Source organism: Triturus cristatus, chromosome 4_1 (genome assembly GCF_964204655.1).
Source record: "Triturus cristatus chromosome 4_1, aTriCri1.1, whole genome shotgun sequence".
Classification (NCBI taxonomy): Eukaryota; Metazoa; Chordata; class Amphibia; order Caudata; family Salamandridae; genus Triturus; species Triturus cristatus.
Window position 1 is genome coordinate 136835704 of NC_140585.1, and position 5000 is coordinate 136840703.

The 5000-nt window shown below is 39.5% G+C and overlaps 2 non-coding genes across 2 annotated transcripts; both read right to left on the reverse strand.

Moving 5' to 3' along the window:
- Positions 1–656: 656 nt before the first annotated feature.
- Positions 657–729, reverse strand: TRNAR-CCU (transfer RNA arginine (anticodon CCU)). The gene has a single exon. It is a non-coding gene; the product is annotated as a tRNA-Arg (tRNA).
- A 1515-nt stretch (positions 730–2244) lies between these two features.
- TRNAR-CCU (transfer RNA arginine (anticodon CCU)) lies at positions 2245–2317 on the reverse strand. The gene has a single exon. It is a non-coding gene; the product is annotated as a tRNA-Arg (tRNA).
- Positions 2318–5000: the final 2683 nt, after the last annotated feature.

Consider the following 5000-nt stretch of genomic DNA (forward strand, 5'->3'; position numbering starts at 1 on the left):
CACGCGGTCATCCGTTCACATGAGATGATTTTTATCATGTAGGTGGTATGCATGGATGGAGAACATATTATTGAAAGGTATTCAGGTTTACATCCCATAGTGTTCTTTCAGCTCTTTTCGCTGGAAGCACTTTTTTGGAATCTATATATTGAGTATTTTATGAGTACGATATGCTTTTGTTTTCCTTTTTGCATACAAACCTCTTTCCTCATGAGTTTAAAGCTCATTTGTATTCTCTACATAGCTCTGGACGTTTCCAGACGTGGAGTGAAACTGTTTTGAAAGTAGTACAAATTGCTCCTTCCTGCATATGCAAATTTTTCACACTCACATAGGTTGTATACGTTTTATGAATCCTGGCTTGACCTATTCAAGTAGCTGAAAGCCTGTCACCACCTCTAGAAACAAGATTCACACCAATCCAATTCAAATCATTTTTTCCAAAGGAATATGTTCTGGCCGGTCGAAAATGCATCTCACAAAAATAGGCATTTAAAAATCTACTTTGCAGTTACAGAACACTAACATGACTGTGAAGTGTACACAAGTAAAACGGGACAGTTTCAAAGTACCTAATCCCTCATAAACTTCTGAGAGGAAGCATGTAATAAATCTACCTAATTTTCTGGAAAAGAAAGAGGGAGGATTTTTGTTATCACCTCAGATGGGACTCAAACCCACAATCCCTGGCTTAGGAGGCCAGTGCCTTATCCATTAGGCCACTGAGGCACACATGGATGGCTCTTTTCTAGTGGCATTATTTAAATGAACTCTATGGTCAGACACCGGTGTGTGCACACAGGGCATTTCTCACTTCTCTCTATAAGTAAACTTCCCATTTTCATCCTCTTCCATCCCCGACTTTAACGCTCTCTTCTATGCTATAATGGAGACTTTGCAATTTTAGCAAGTGGAGAGAAATTGGAGAACCACTTTTGACTCCACACTTCTTCTTCACTCACTTCTTTTCTCAATATACTGGGCTTAGAAAATGGTATCAAGCCATCCTTATCATCAGTAGGACACGGAAAGAGGCACTAAGTCTCCTAACCAAGTTCAACCACACTCTGCAACTTAACCATTGCACTACAAATTAGGCAACGGGGGCATCAGCAAAGGCAGCCAATGTGCCGATCCTTTATACATTTTGTGTAGTACTTTTCTTACTCGGAGGCAAAATCAGCACTTTAACTGCCCAAATCATACAGATTTTACACATGTAGCACTCTATGCACACATAGGCACACACCTTGCAGTTCTTCTACACACACTTAAGCTAAAAACCCATTCTGTCACGTCAAAATTCTGCAAACCTATTACATATTCAGTGCGTCGGCATAGAAGCACTTTTTAATGCCACTAAAATGCACAAGTAGTTAGACTGAAGATGCAACCTGAATGAGTTTACAGTATGTACTCCACTTTATTAATGATTAGTAATGAGAAAGTGAGGACTACATGAGTATTGGAAAAGACTTTTTCCACTCTGAATGTAAAGCAGATTGTGTGACAATTGGCCAAAAACGACCACGAAGGGACTCGAACTCTCAATCTTCTGATCCGAAGTCAGACGCCTTATCCATTAGGCCACGCGGTCATCCGTCCACCTGAGATGATTTTTATCATGTAGGTGGTATGCATGGATGGAGAACATATTATTGAAAGGTATTCAGGTTTACATCCCATAGTGTTCTTTCAGCTCTTTTCGCTGAAAGCACTTTTTTGGAATCTATATATTGAGTATTTTATGAGTACGATATGCTTTTGTTTTCCTTTTTCCATACAAACCTCTTTCCTCATGAGTTTAAAGCTCATTTGTATGCTCTACATAGCTCTGGACGTTTCCAGACGTGGAGTGAAACTGTTTTGAAAGTAGTACAAATTGCTCCTTCCTGCATATGCTAATTTTTCACACTCACATAGGTTGTATACGTTTTATGAATCCTGGCTTGACCTATTCAAGTAGCTGAAAGCCTGTCACCACCTCTAGAAACAAGATTCATACCAATCCAATTCATATCATTTTTTCCAAAGGAATATGTTCTGGCCGGTCGAAAATGCATCTCACAAAAATAGGCATTTAAAAATCTACTTTGCAGTTTCAGAACACTAACATGACTGTGAAGTGTACACAAGTAAAATGGGACCGTTTCAAAGTACCTAATCCCTCATAAACTTCTGAGAGGAAGCATGTAATAAATCTACCTAATTTTCTGGAAAAGAAAGAGGGAGGATTTTTGTTATCACCTCAGATGGGACTTGAACCCACAATCCCTGGCTTAGGAGGCCAGTGCCTTATCCATTTGGCCACTGAGGCACACATGCATAGCTCTTTTCTAGAGGCATTATTTAAATGTATTCTATGGTCAGACACCGGTGTGTGCACACAGGGCATTTCTCACTTCTCTCTATAAGTAAACTTCCCATTTTCATCCTCTTCCATCCCCGACTTTAACGCTCTCTTCTATGCTATAATGGAGACTTTGCAATTTTAGCAAGTGGAGAGAAATTGGAGAACCACTTTCGACTCCACACTTCTTCTTCACTTACTTCTTTTCTCAATATACTGGGCTTAGAAAATGGTATCAAGCCATCCTTATCATCAGTAGGACACGGAAAGAGGCACTAAGTCTCCTAACCAAGTTCAACCACACACTGCAACTTAACCATTGCACTACAAATTAGGCAACGGGGGCATCAGCAAAGGCAGCCAATGTGCCTATCCTTTATACATTTTGTGTAGTACTTTTCTTACTCGGAGGCAAAATCAGCACTTTAACTGCCCAAATCATACAGATTTTACCAATGTAGCACTCTATGCACACATAGGCACACACCTTGCAGTTCTTCTACACACACTTAAGCTAAAAACCCATTCTGTCACGTCAAAATTCTGCTAACCTATTACATATTCAGTGCGTCGGCATAGAAGCACTTTTTAATGCCACTAAAATGCACAAGTAGTTAGACTGAAGATGCAACCTGAATGAGTTTACAGTATGTACTCCACTTTATTAATGATTAGTAATGAGAAAGTGAGGACTACAGGAGTATTGGAAAAGACTTTTTCCACTCTGAATGTAAAGCAGATTGTGTGACCATTGGCCAAAAACGACCATGAAGGGACTCGAACCCTCAATCTTCTGATCTGAAGTCAGACGCCTTATCCATTAGGCCACGCGGTCATCCGTTCACCTGAGATGATTTTTATCATGTAGATGGTATGCATGGATGGAGAACATATTATTGAAAGGTATTCAGGTTTACATCCCATAGTTTTCTTTCAGCTCTTTTCACTGGAAGCACTTTTTTGGAATCTATATATTGAGAATTTTATGAGTACGATATGCTTTTGTTTTCCTTTTTGCATACAAACCTCTTTCCTCATGAGTTTAAAGCTCATTTGTATGCTCTACATAGCTCTGGACGTTTCCAGACGTGGAGTGAAACTGTTTTGAAAGTAGTACAAATTGCGCCTTCCTGCATATGCTAATTTTTCACACTCACATAGGTTGTATACGTTTTATGAATCCTGGCTTGACCTATTCAAGTAGCTGAAAGCCTGTCACCACCTCTAGAAACAAGATTCACACCAATCCAATTCAAATCATTTTTTCCAAAAGAATATGTTCTGGCCGGTCTAAAATGCATCTCACCAAAATAGGCATTTAAAAATCTACTTTGCAGTTTCAGAACACTAACATGACTGTGAAGTGTACACAAGTAAAATGGGACAGTTTCAAAGTACCTAATCCCTCATAAACTTCCGAGAGTAAGCATGTAATAAATATACCTAATTTTCGGGAAAAGGAAGAGGGAGGATTTTTGTTATCACCTCAGATGGGACTCGAACCCACAATCCCTGGCTTAAGAGGCCAGTGCCTTATCCATTAGGCCACTGAGGCACACATGTATAGCTCTTTTCTAGAGGCATTATTTAAATGTATTCTATGGTCAGACACCGGTGTGTGCACACAGGGCATTTCTCACTTCTCTCTATAAGTAAACTTCCCATTTTCATCCTCTTCCATCCCCGACTTTAACGCTCTCTTCTATGCTATAATGGAGACTTTGCAATTTTAGCAAGTGGAGAGAAATTGGAGAACCACTTTCGACTCCACACTTCTTCTTCACTTACTTCTTTTCTCAATATACTGGGCTTAGAAAATGGTATCAAGCCATCCTTATCATCAGTAGGACACGGAAAGAGGCACTAAGTCTCCTAACCAAGTTCAACCACACTCTGCAACTTAACCATTGCACTACAAATTAGGCAATGGGGGCATCAGCAAAGGCAGCCAATGTGCCGATCCTTTATACATTTTGTGTAGTACTTTTCTTACTCGGAGACAAAATCAGCACTTTAACTGCCCAAATCATACAGATTTTACACATGTACCACTCTATGCACACATAGGCACACACCTTGCAGTTCTTCTACACACACTTAAGCTAAAAACCCATTCTGTCAAGTCAAAATTCTGCAAACCTATTACATATTCAGTGCGTCGGCATAGAAGCACTTTTTAATGCCACTAAAATGCACAAGTAGTTAGACTGAAGATGCAACCTGAATGAGTTTACAGTATGTACTCCACTTTATTAATGATTAGTAATGAGAAAGTGAGGACTACAAGAGTATTGGAAAATACTTTTCCACTCTGAATGTAAAGCAGATTGTGTGACCATTGGCCAAAAACGGCCACGAAGGGACTCGAACCCTCAATCTTTTGATCCAAAGTCAGACGCCTTATCCATTAGGCCACGCGGTCATCCGTTCACCTGAGATGATTTTTATCATGTAGGTGGTATGCATGGATGGAGAACATATTATTGAAAGGTATTCAGGTTTACATTCCATAGTGTTCTTTCAGCTCTTTTCGCTGGAAGCACTTTTTTGGAATGTATATATTGAGTATTTTATGAGTACGATATGCTTTTGTTTTCCTTTTTGCATACAGACCTCTTTCCTCATGAGTTTAAAGCTCATTTGTATTCTC